The sequence below is a fragment of the Choloepus didactylus genome, chromosome 3 (assembly GCF_015220235.1).
Source record: "Choloepus didactylus isolate mChoDid1 chromosome 3, mChoDid1.pri, whole genome shotgun sequence".
NCBI lineage: Eukaryota > Metazoa > Chordata > Mammalia > Pilosa > Megalonychidae > Choloepus > Choloepus didactylus.
Window position 1 is genome coordinate 170,274,000 of NC_051309.1, and position 13,699 is coordinate 170,287,698.

The 13,699-nt window shown below is 38.4% G+C and overlaps 2 pseudogenes; both read left to right on the forward strand.

Moving 5' to 3' along the window:
• Positions 1–3,361: 3,361 nt before the first annotated feature.
• On the forward strand, positions 3,362–4,454 carry LOC119528887 (annotated as a pseudogene).
• Positions 4,455–6,157: 1,703 nt separating this feature from the next.
• LOC119530532 lies at positions 6,158–12,844 on the forward strand (annotated as a pseudogene).
• Positions 12,845–13,699: the final 855 nt, after the last annotated feature.

Sequence of the window (13,699 nt, forward strand, 5' to 3'; positions counted from 1 at the left end):
CTGCTATTATTTCTTTGTTAAGTAAACAGAATTCATTAAAATAAAAATTCCTTTGCCTGTGTTATTCAGCAGTATATATTTTTCAAAGTCAGAAGGCTCACCATATGTCATCATCTCTTCTCTCTAAAAATGGCTGAGTTAAAATTTTAAGGATCAATTGTTGAAAACAGGTTGTTTAATCATCTTTAAGATTATGTATAAATCAAAGTCACAGAAAACCTCTCTCTGATTTCATCATAACTTTTCACACATACTGCTCAAATCCAAATCTAAAGCTGTTTTCTATCAGAGCTGTGAGAGGTCATGAAATATACACTTGGCATACAAAGTTCTCCTGTTTCCAAATAATAAAAGAATTACCTGCTCTGTGTTCCAAAATGTCTGTGAAAACCATGCCATAGCATGTGGACCTTTTTCTAATTATTTTCCTTCTAAGAAACTATTTTCTGCAGGTCAAATCTGAGGAGTTTTGGATATTGCAGATTTGATAGCTGTTTAAACATTTAATGGCCTCATAACCACGTGCTGGAAGTAAAAAACAAACTTGAGGAAGAATTACCAAAAAATTTTTAAATAACATTTTTGGATGTCCCTTAGGTAATACAACTTAATTCTTTGGATTCTGAAATGATAAAGAACCTAAAAGAATTTTATTTAAAAAATATATATCTATTTCAGATCAGCACAGATAAATACTAAGAGTTATACCATTATTTGTTTTAGGAACACAAAAAGGCATGTATCCACTTATTTCTCTTTTTTTTTTCTTTGTGTTTAATCACTCAAGCCCTATTATGCCTCTGACTGAAAGCACTTGTAGTTCTGAGGAATAAAATTTAAACAACTTTCCACTGAAAACATTAGGTTCTCTCATCAAAGCAAATGTTCTGGAAACCATATCCTTAAATTCACCTGCGGAAAATACCCTCTATCAATTATTTCATTTTAAATTATTTTTATGCAATGCCTGATTCACATTTGTAAAAATTTTTTCTTGTAATTTGAATCCAGCTTATTTTCTATGGAACCGTACAAGAGTAAAAGAAAATAGACTATCCCAACACACACCGAATTTCTATTGAAATACTTTGCTCTGAATGTGATATTTGACCCAGAAATAATAATTAAAGGTTTTATATATAAGATTTAACATTGTGAATTTTCACAAGGTGTATTTACTAAAGATGACTATTCTAAAAAAATGGTTCTTCAAAGTTTTCAGCCATAATCTCCAACTTTTCCAATAATTCCTTATTTTTTTCTCTATCACACCCTACTCTCATTCTCTATACAAAGCAAAACTGAAAGTAATATAAACATGCATGTTTGTGCACACATGCACTCATGCACACACACCCACGCACACCTTAATTTCCTGAATGACAGCCATTGGAAAAAGCAGTGATACATAAAACAAAAAACAAGGGAAAGCTATTTTATCTTTCTTTCCTGAAAATGGTTGGTTGCATATTTGACAAAGGAAAGAAATCAGCAAATGTAATGAGGAGGTTGTGCTAACGGATCTGAGTGTCACCGAATAGTTATTGAGGTTTACGTACCTCTGGTGTATGCAAGCTTTTTGGAATTTAGCTCTGATCCTCTAGAGAACCGTAAATACCAATTTAAAAATTGCTCCTAAACATTTCATATAGACAATAAGGTCAGAAATATCAGGATAAGTTTCTAGAAACAAGATTTCCAGCCCAATTCCACAAATCTCTAGAGATCATTAGTTGTATTTTAACTCTGGGGCTTATGAGAATATTAAATTTTTTTAAAATGCCAGCTTCTGCAGTAATCCATAATCTGCCATTATGAATGAGTCTTTTCAAACTCAGTGGATTATTTAGAAAAGTCATGTTGTTTGGCCAGTGGGTTTATCAGAAAGGAGCTGGTCTCCTGCAGGAGCTCTGCTAATTTTACAAACATTTAAGTTCAAGGCCCTCAATTGTATGAAGGCTCCAAATCGTTAGGATTTAGACAGGCTTAGTGGAAGAACATGTTCTATTCCCCGGCCCTGTACAGACAGAGATGCTCTTACTCATTCTTCAAGTTCAGTAAGAACAAGCCTGTGTCGTTCCCTTAAATAATAATTCCCAAGGACTTTTAATAGAGAATTCCACAAATAAGGAACCCAGATCTACATTATTACCTCAAATCCCTAGTCTACAGAAAAATTCCCATGAATTTATATGCTATGAAACTATAACTTTTCTTATGGGCATGTTCTCACATTCACACATAAAGCCATCCAAAAGCCTAATATGATTCTATTTCCACAGTGCAGAATCTGTTAATTGGATCTGCCTCTGTTTTCCAACTCACAGCATCTAATAGCACTAAGTGTCTAACATAAACACTCCCTGCTGAGGTTCCTCATAAACCCTAATTTTTTTTTCCTTGAAGTCAGCTATTGTATTTAGCAGGCCTAAACACTAAAAATAAACTTGGCTTTTAATTCTTTACTGACATAATCCAATCATGCATGTCGAGTTTAATAATGATTATCTATTTTTAAATCTTCCCCAAGGGCTAATGCAATGTTGATGTAAAAAAGTACAGAGAGAGGAAAGCAGAACAATATTTTGGCAATCTCTCAGGTTAACTTCAAGAAACGAGACCATTTTTCCCCCGGGAATCATTTGCACTCGTTGATTTGACTTGCACTTACTGAAATTTCACATACATACAAGAAAAAACACAAATCTTAAATGTGTGCTTTGATGAATGTTTACGAATTTATCACACCCAAACCCAACACCTAGATCAAGAGAACCAGCTGTCCAGAAGCCTTACTTGTGCCCCTATCCATTCATTAGCTCCCTACACAAAAGTAACTAACATCTTTATTTTTATCACTGTAGATTAGATTCCCCTTGTTTTTGAACTTTCTATGTATGGTGTCGTTTGTTTGGCAGTCTTTTGCAGTCAACATTTTTTGTTCTTCATCATAACCTTAATTATTGTGCCAGTTCACCTCTTCCATTGTTGTATAATATTCCATTATATGAACATATCACAATTGATCCATTCTGATACTTTGTTTCCATTTGTGTTTATCACATGTAATGTTACAGTAAACATTCTTGTGCAGAATTTTTTGGTAAAAATAGCTGTGTATTTCTATTGGGTACATATATGCCTAGGAGTGGGATTTATTACTCATAGAATGTTTATGTTCAACTTCAGTAAATATTTCCAAGCATACCCTCGAACTCATTGTACTGATTTACACTCCTACTAGCACTGTAGGAGAGTTCCAGTTTGTATTAGTTAGGTTTTTCTAGGGAAACAGAATCAACAAGAGACATCTGTAACTATAAGATTTTAGAAAAGTGTCTCGACTGAGCAAGAACCAGCATCCAGGAACAGAGCACTTTGCTCCTCCCTCAGAATGAATGGAGACAAGAAATCTCATGTTTATGCCCAAGAAAAGCAGAATTTCATCCAACACTTTTCCCAGATTGTCAAGGTGCTGACCGAGGATGAGATGGGGCACCCAGAGACAGGAGATGCTACTGCCCGGCTCAAGGAGATCCTGGAGTACAATGTCATTGGAGGCAAGTACAACCAGGGTTTGACAGTGCTGGCAGTGTTCCAGGAGCTGGAGGAGCCAAAGAGGCAGGATGCCGATAGCCTCCAGCGGGCCCTGACTGTGGGCTGGTGTGTGGAACTGCTCCATGCTTTTTTCCTGGTATCAGATGACATTATGGATTCATCCCTCACCCGACGGGGACAGCTCTGCTAGTATCAGAAGTCAGGCATAGGTCTGGATGCCATTAATGATGCCATACTGCTGGAAGCGTGTATCTACCGCCTTCTGAAGCTCTGTTGCTGGGAGCAGCCCTATTATCTGAACCGGATTGAGCTGTTCCTGCAGATTTCCTATCAGACTGAAATTGGGCAGACGTTGGACCTCATCACAGCCCCCCAGGGCAATGTGGATCTTGGCAGATTCACTGAAAAGAGGTACAAATCCATTATCAAGTACAAGACATCTTTCTACTCCTTCTACCTTCCTGTAGTTGCTGCCATGTATATGGTGGGCATTGATGGGGAGAAGGAGCATACCAATGCCGAGAAGATCCTGCTGGAGATGGGAGAGTTCTTTCAGATTCAGGACGATTACCTTGACTTTTTGGGGACCCCAATGTGACAGGCAAGATTGGCACTGACATCCAAGACAACAAGTGCAGTTGGCTGGTGGTTCAGTGTCTGCAACGGGCCTCTCCGGAACAGCGCCAGATCCTGCAGGAGAATTACAAGCAGAAGGAGGCTGAGAAGGTGGCCCAGGTGAAGGCGCTGTACGAGGAGATGGAGCTGCCAGCTGCTTTTACGCAGCATGAGGAAGACAGTTACAGCCGCCTTCTGGGTCTCATCGAGCAGTACTCTGAGGCCCTGCCCTCAGCTATCTTCTTGGGCTGGCGCACAAGATCTACAAGCGGAAAAAGTGACCCAAGAGACTCGAGGGCTGGGAGGGGAGGCTCTTAATAAATTAGTCTAAACTTCCAAAAAAATAAAAAGGGTCTCACGCAACTGTAGGGATGCACAAGTCCAAATTCCATAGGGCAGGCAGCAAACTGGCAACTTCAGTGGTGTTCAATGAACTCCTCAGGCAGTGAACTGGCAACTCCAATAAAGGCGTTGGATGAACTCTTCAGGAAACACTTTGCTGGCTAGAAGAAGAAGTGAAGGTCCTCTCTCTTTCTTCCTTAAAAGTCTTCAACTGTTTGGATAAAATCCAGCTAATTGAATTCTCTCATTGCAGAAGACATGCCCTTCATTGATGTAATCAGTCACAGCTGCAGTCAATTGACTGATGATTTAATAAACCAGCCTCCTGGTTTATTAACCAGTCACAAATGTCCTTGAAGTAATGGTTAGGGACAGTGCTTCCTTTCCAGAAACCTGGACATCATCACCTGGCCAAGGTGACACATAAACCTAACCATCATACACTTGCTTGGAATCCTCACCAAAGTATGATGTTTTTATTTTTAGCATTAGCCTTTCTGATATGTGCATAGAGGAATATTATAGAGATTTTAAAGTACATTTCACTTATGGCTAATTGTTGGCTATTTTTCATGTGTATATATTTTTCCATGAAATACCTATTCAAGTCTTCTGGCCCATTCAGTTACCTGTCTTTTCCTTTCGTGAATTTTTATAGGAGTTCTATTTTACGCTGGATGCAAGATCTTGCCTGATACATGTAATGCAAATATCTTTTCTTCTCCTTAGAATGAATATTTCATTCTTAACAGTGTCTTTTGATGAAAAGACATTCTTAAATTATAAAAAAAAACAATATGGCAATATTTTCCCTTATGGTTATTAGTTTTTACATCCAGTATAAGAAATGTTTGTATGCTCCAAGTTCAGGGAGATTTTCTTTTCTGTCATTGTCTAGACTGTTCTCTGCTTAATCTTTCACATGTAGGTCTATGGTCCATCTGGAATTAATTTTTTTGTACATGGTATGAGGAAAGAAAGAGGTCTCACTTTTTTTTCCACATCAATAGCCAATTGGTCTAACATTATTGATTGAAAAAACTATCCTTTCCTCACCATATTGCAAACACAATTTACAACTGCTAGTGTGATTTCTTCTTTGACTTATGCATAATTTAGAAGAGTATGGTTAATTTCCAAGCATCTTGCAGATTGTCTATACTTTCATCATTGATTTCTCAGTTAATTCTTCTGTGGCAAAGAATGTCTCCTGAATATTTTCAAATCTTTGAATTGCATTATGATTTTCTTTATAGCCTAGCACATGGTCTATTTTGGCTAATATTTTTGGGGGATGATTCTCCATGGGTCTCTCACGTACCTACATAACTCATGAGCATGACACTGACTCCCTTATTCAAGAATGTTTATGCCAGCAAACAGCTTTGGAAGACAGATTATGTCTCCCTCCAGAACAAAAGACATATTTGCTTACAGTCATGGAAGATAGAGATAGTGCAACCCTATGGACAACAGGCATGCCTGTCTAGAATAAAAGATTCAGATTATGTAAGTACATGTATTTTCTTCTATAACAAAACCCACTGCATGTAGTTCATCTGGCATCATCACATAAACCTGCAAGGATTGGGTTTTAGGACCAAGTGTGCTGATGCTTGTGCTGTTTGCTGTAATGTGAGCAATGGCGTCATTCGCCTCTACCCAGGAGTCTGTCATCTGCCAGCACCCAGGAGATTGTGGTGAGCTTCTTTTAACAAGCAGGGTTAAATTTCAGACCCTTGATGCTCCATATACTCTTGCAATATATGATAGAGACAGAGAGAGAGATAGAGATAGCAATAGAGATAGAGATAGAGATAGAGATAGAGATAGAGATAGAGACAGAGATAGAGCGAGATAGAGTTACAGATATAACAATAGAGTTTCTGGGTTCAGTATTTTATAAATGTCTTTAGATCAAATTGGTTAGTAATTCTTTTTATATCTCATATCTACTGATTTTTTTCTTAGTTCTATCAGTTATTAACATGGCCCACCCATGAATTTAGATTTTTCTATTTTTCCTTTTAGTTCTGTCAGTTCTTTCTTTATATATTTATTTTGTGTGTGTGTGTTTTTTAAGGTATATATATATTTTTTATTGTGATTGTTCACATACCATACAATTATCCAAAGTGTACAATCAAATGCCACCGGTACCCTCATACAGCTGTGCATCCATTACCACAATTAATTTTTGTTCAGTTTTTAGAACATTTTCATTATTCCAGACAAGAAATAAAGACAAAGAAGAGAAAAAAAGAAAAGAAAAGAAAAAAAGAAAAGAGAACTCAAATCCTCCCATATCCCTAACAACTACCCCCTCCACTGTTAACTCATAGTATTGGTATAGTACATTTGTTAGTGTTTATGAAAGAACATTGAAATACTACTAACTGTAGTATATAGTTTGCAATAGGTATATATTTTCTCCCTATATGCCCCTGTATTATTAACTTATAGTTATAGTGTCATACATTTGTTCTGATTCATGGAAGAGATTTCTAATATTTGTACAGTTAATCTCGGACATTGCCCACGACAACGTTCACTGTTTTACACATTCCCATCTTTTAACCTCCAACTTTCCTTCTGGTGACATACATGGCTCGAGCTTCCCCTTTCCTCCACATTCATGCACCATTCAGCACTGTTAGTTATTCTCACAACATGCTACCATCACCTCTGTTCATTTCCAAACATTTAAGTTCATCCTAGTTGAACATTCTGCTTGATCCTAAGCAACCACTCCCCATTCTTTAGCCTCGTTCTACATGTTGGTAACTTATATTTCATGTCTATGAGTTTACATATTATAATTAGTTCATATCAGTGAGACCCTGAAATCTTTGTCCTTATGTGTCTGGCTTATTTCACTCAGTATATTGCCCTCGAGATTTCGTTATCAACCCATTTTTTTTTTTTAACATGGTTTTGTTCACACACTATACATTCCATTCTAAGTAAACAATCGATGGTTCCCTGTATAGCCACAAATTTATGTGCTCACCACCTTCACCACTATCTATATAGGGTATCTACATTTCTTCCAAAAAGCAGGAAGAAGAGTCAAAGAAGGTAGAGAGGCAAAGGAAAAAAAAAAAAGAAAGGAGGAAAAAAAACATGACAGCTAGGAAGCAGCAAAAGGAAAGATAACCTTAAATCAAAGTAGAATAATGAGTGAGACAACACTACCAATGCCAAGTGTCTCACACCCCTCCTCTATGCCCCTCTATTATCTGCGTTTACCTTGGTGTATTGACTTTGTTAAATTAAAGGAAGCATAATACAATGATTCTTTTAATTATAGTCTCCAGTTTACATTGATTGTATTTTTCCCCCAATGCCTCCTTATTTTTAACACCTTGCAAGGCTGACATTCATTTGTTCTCCCTTGTGAAAAAACACATTTGTACATTTTATCACAATTGTGGAACACTCTAGGTTTCACTGAGTTATATAGTCCCAGTCTTTATCTTTCCTCTTTACTCCTGGTGTCCCACATGCTCCTAACCTTCCTCTTTCAACCATATTCATAGCTATCTTTGTTCAGTGTACTTACATTGCTGTGCTACCATCACTCAAAATTGTGTTCCAAGCCTCTCACTTCTTTCTTCTCCTATCAGTCTGTAATGTTCCCTTTAGTATTTCCTGTAAGGGAGGTGTCCTGTTCACAAAAATCTCTCATTGTTTGTCAGAGAATATTTTGAACTCTCCCTCATATTTGAAGGACAGTTTTGCTGGGTACAGGATTCTTGATTGGCAGTTTTTCTCTTTCAGTATCTTAAATATATCACACCATTTCCTTCTTGCCTCCATGGTTTCTGCTGAGAAATCTGCACATAGTCTTATTAAGCTTCCTTTGTATGTGATGGATCGCTTTTCTCTTGCTGCTTTCAGCATTCTCTCTTCGTCTTTGACTTTGATAATCTGATTATCAAGTGTCTTGTCATAGGCCTATTCAGATCTATTCTGTTTGGAGTATACTGTGCTTCATGGATCTGTAATTTTATGTCTTTCATAAGATATGGGAAATTTTCATTTATTATTTCCTCTATTATTGCTTCTGCCCCTTTTCCCTTCTCTTCTCCTTCTGGGACACCAATGATATGTACATTCTTGTATTTCATTTTGTCCTTAAGTTCCTGGAGATGTTGCTCATATTTTTCAATTCTTTTCTCTTTCTGTTCTTTTGTATGTAGGCTTTCAGGTGTTTTGTTCTCCAGTTCTTGAGTGTTTTCTTCTGCCTCTTGAGATCTGCTGTTGTATGTTTCCATTGTATCTTTTGGCTCTTGTGTTGTGCCTTTCATTTCCATAGATTCTGCCAGTTGTTTTTTAGAACTTTCGATTTCTGCCTTATGTATGCCCAGTGTTTTCCTTTTAGCCTTTATCTCTTTTGCCATATCTTCTCTAAACTTTTTGAATTGATTTAGCAGTCATTGTTTAAATACTGTATCTCAGCTGAAGTGTAAGTTTGTTCCTTTGACTGGGCCATAACTTCATTTTTCTTAGTGTAGGTTGTAGTTTTCTTTTGTCTAGGCATCTGACCTCCTAGGCCACCCCAGTCAGGGTTTCCCAGATGAGAACAAGCTCAGGTCCCAGAAGGAGGAAATATTCAGTATCTGGTTTCCCTGATAGTGTGTCTTCGAGGATTGACACAATCTGTGCTTTTCTGCCCAGCAGGTGGTACCTGTTAGCCTGTCACAGGCTGGTGTAAGGGGGTGTGGCCTGTGGCTCTCCCCGCCCTGGCCCTGGGGTCTGGTTCTGAATGAAAGGCGGGTAGTAGAGCTGGGCCCCTTCTCTTTCCTCTTGGGAAGCTATGCCCCTTACAGAGAGTCCATTTGCATATAAATAGATTCTTTGTTTCTCTGACTCTGCTATCCCCACCCTTGTCTGGGTCAGAGTGCTATGAGTTTAAAATGGCTGAGGCTTTCTATACAGCAGAGCACTGCAAGCTGAAAACAGTTGAGGCTTTCTCCACTGAGCCGCCCAGGTTGACAACGAGAGAAAGGGACAGAAAGTCCCCATCCATGGCCCCCAGACTGACCTGTCAGCCAGAGATAGCACCAGATCCTTTGGGCTACCCATCTTGAAACGGATACGTCCCCTGGCTCTCCAAGGTCAGTTGTCACCAAAAGCTTCTGCTTGTTGGGAATTCGCTGTCTGTATTGAGCAGCTAACATTAAAACCCCAGTTGGAGCTGGGCTGAGGTATATTTGCTTGTCCAGAGAGTGCTGCTCTCTAGCACTGGGAGGCTTCTTTGAGGGAGGGGCCCTCCACTTGGATCTGCAGTTTTTACTTACAGATTTTATGCTGTGATCTTGGGCATTCCTCCCAATTCAGGCTGGTGTATGATGAGTGGACAGTCACGTTTGTCTCCCCGCAGTTATTCCAGGTTATTTACTAATTTTTCTGTTGTTTATTAGTTGTTCTAGGGGGACTAACTAGCTTCCACTCCTCTCTATGCCACCATCTTAGCTCCCGACCTCTGTGTGCTTTGTTTTTGCATGTGTTTTTTCATTAGGGAAGTTGTGTGTTGCTCAGTTTGCTAAAGCTGCCAGAAATGCAATATACCAGAAATGGATTGGCTTTTACAATGGGGGTTTATTAATTCACAAATTTACTGTTCCAAGGCCATGGAAGGGTCCAAATTAAGGCATCAAGAAGGTAGATACCTTCTATGAGGAAAAGGCCAATGGTGACCAGAACACCTCTGTTAGCTGGGAAGGCACTTGGCTGGCATGTGGTTGTCCCTTGCTCCTTAGTTGCATTGCTTTCAGCTTCTGATTCTGGTGGCTTTCTCCTTACGTGTCTGTCAGTTCTCACTTAGCTTCTCTGGGGCAAACTCTGGGCCTCATCTCTTAGTTTAGCATCCCCAAACATCTGAGTCTGTGTCAGCTCTGAGCTCTCTCTCCTTGCCTGAGTTCTCTTAAGGACACTGGTAAACTAGTTAAGACCTACCACGAATGAGCAGGGTCACATCTCCAAGGAAATAATCTAATCAAATAGTCCCACACACAAATGGGTGGATCACATCTCCATGGAAACAGCCTAATCAAAAGATCCCACACATAATAAGCCTGCATCCACAAGATTGGATTAAAAGAGCATGGCTTTTGTGGGGCACATAATAGATTCAAATCAGCACATATGTTTACAGAAAAATAATGGCTAAAATACACAGCTCCCATATACCACCCTATTATCAACAACTTATATTATTGTGCTACATTTATTACAATTCCTAAAGGAACATTTAAAAAGTTTTACTGTTAACTATGGTCTATCACTTACAAGAGGATTCACTATTTGTCCTGTACAGTCTTACGGTTTTTGCCTTTTTTTCTAATATTATATATACAACCTAAAATTTCCCTTTTAACCACATTCATGTATATAATTCAGTGCTATTACATACGTTCACAAATTTGTGCTACCATCACTACCATCCATTACCAAAAGTTTTCCATTATAGAATCTCTACAATTTAAGAATTAATTCCTCATTCCCTACACCCACCAGAAGCCCTAGTAACCTATATTCTAGCCTCTGACTCTATGAGTTGGCTTTTCTAATTACCTCAAATTAGTGAGATCATGCAATATTTATCCTTTTTTGTCTGGCTTATTTCACTCAATTTGATGTCTTCAAGTTCCATCCATATTGTTGAATGTTTCAGAACTTTATTACTTTTAATAGCTGAATAATATTCCATTGTGTGTATATACCAAATTTCATTTATCCATTCATTGGTTGTTGAACACTTGTGTTGCTTCCATCTTTTGGAAATTGTGAATAATGCCACTATGAACATCGGTGTGCAAATATCTGCTTTCAAATCTTTGGCATATATGCCAAGAAGTGGGATTTCCAGGTCATATGATAATTGTATACTTAACTTTTAAAGAAAACAACAAACTGTCTTCCATGGCAGCTGCATCATTTTGCATCATTCCCACCAACTATGAATCTTCTTCAAAAATTGTAATTTTCTTTTTTTTTCTTTTTTTTTTTTTAATAATAGCTATTCTAGCTGGTGGGAAATAGTATCTTATTGTTGTATTGATTTGCATTTCCCTAATAGTGACATCGGTCATCCTTTCAAGTATTTTTGGCTATTTGTATATCTTCTTTGGAGAAATGTCTATTCAATTCTTTTGCCCATTTTTTTAATGGACTGTGTGTTTTTTTATTCTTGAATTGTAGCATTTCTTAATATATTTTGGATATTAAACCTGCATCAGATATGTAGTTTACAAATATTTTCTCCCATTGAGTAGGGACTTTCATGATGAAGTCCTTTGATGGCAAAAGTTCTTAATTTTGGTGAGGTCCCATTTATCTGTTTTTCTTTTGTTTCTTGGACTTTGGGTGTAAAAGTCTAAGAAAACATTGTCTAAGCCAAGGTACTGAAGATGCTTCCCTATGTTTTCTTCTGGGAGTTTTACAGTTCCGGTTCTTACATTTAGGCCTATGATCCATTTTGAGTTGATTTTTGTATACGGTGAGAGGTAGAGGGTACACCTTCATTATTTTGCACATGGGTATCCAGTTCTCCCAGTACCATTTGATGAAGGGATGATACTTTCCCCATTGAGTGGACTTGATACCCTTGTCAAAAATAAGTTTGCCATACCTCTGGTACCTTGAGAAACCAAGATGAAATCAATAAAAATGACATGTCTGCATTTGGCTTAACAGGTGATCAGGTTTCAGAGTGACCAAGTGCTCCTGCAGAAGACTGTTCAGGAATGCCCGACAGCATTGCTTCTTCTTCCTCAGCAGCTCACCCATCAGGAGTTCAGCCACAACACCCACCATATACAGGAGCTCAGACACAAGCAGGCAGATTGAAGGTCAGATGCAACAACAGTACCAGCAACAGGCCGGCTATGGTGCCCAGCAACCACAAGCTCCCCCTCAGCCAGCACAACAGTATGGTATTCACTATTCAGCAGGCTGTAGTCAGCAGACTGGACCCCAGCAATCTCAGCAGTTCTGGGAATATGGCCAGCAATCAACTTCCCAAGCACCGGCTCTTGCCTTTTCTGGTCAGCCTCAACAACTGCCTGCTCAACTGCAGTACCAGGTGAGCAATTATCCTCCACCAACTTAAACCACCCAAACTTCTCAGCCTAATTACACTCTGGCCCCTACTTCACAACCTGGAATGGCTCCAAGCCAACCCAGGGCCTATCAACCAAGACCAGGTTTCACTGCACCTCCTGTAAGTCCCATGACCCCTCCTCCAAGTGGACTTACCCCTTGTGCATGTAACTGTCCTCCCTTCAGTCAGGGCTATTCCCAACCTGGACTTGGCTACGCATAGGGAGGCTCAGCTATGCTGATGAATGCAGCTGCTAGCTGTTTGCCTCCCGAAAGACTCCAATTACTATCTTATTTTAATTTTTATTAAAGTTCAGAAATTTAAAAAACAGAGCATTTTTTCATATCAATATCATTACTTCTGTGAAATGAAAGTATAATTAACAGGAACATGAAAAAAGATCAAGATGAAACTTTTTCCACCCCTGCTTTAAAATGTAGCAGATTTCTAGTTATTTTATTTTGGAACACTATACTTAAATGTGTTTTAAGTGATTGGCTTTCTAGCTTGCCTTGTCCAGAGGATATTAAAATGTTAGGCTGAGGTTTAGCCATCTTACTTGCATTTTTACTATTAACATGGTGTACTAAAGTAGATCCCTTTAAGAAGTCAACTAGGTATTATGTACAAAATGTCACACTGATAGGCTAATAAAGATGATTGAACCCCCCCCCCCCAAAAAAAAATCAGTTGGCCATAAATGTGAGGGTTGATTTCTGAACTCTCAATTTGATTCCATTGGTCTACAGGCCAATTTATCCTCAAGAACATGCACATACACTGTTCCTATACCCCTCTGTCCCCCAACTTTTTGTATTTGTTACAAATTATATGTTTTCACATTGTATGTCCAAAACCATGGATTTATCATACTTTTTATGCATTTGCATTTTAGCACCTATATGAAGGAGGAAGTGAAATTGTGTAACAAACAATGCAATTCAATAGTACTGGCATTTGCAATTACCCATATTGTTACTTTTATTGGATGTCTTTATTTCTTTATGCTGCTTTGATCCACCATCTAGGGTCCTTTCTCTTCAGTCTGAAGACCTTCCTTCAGCAATGCTTGTGAAG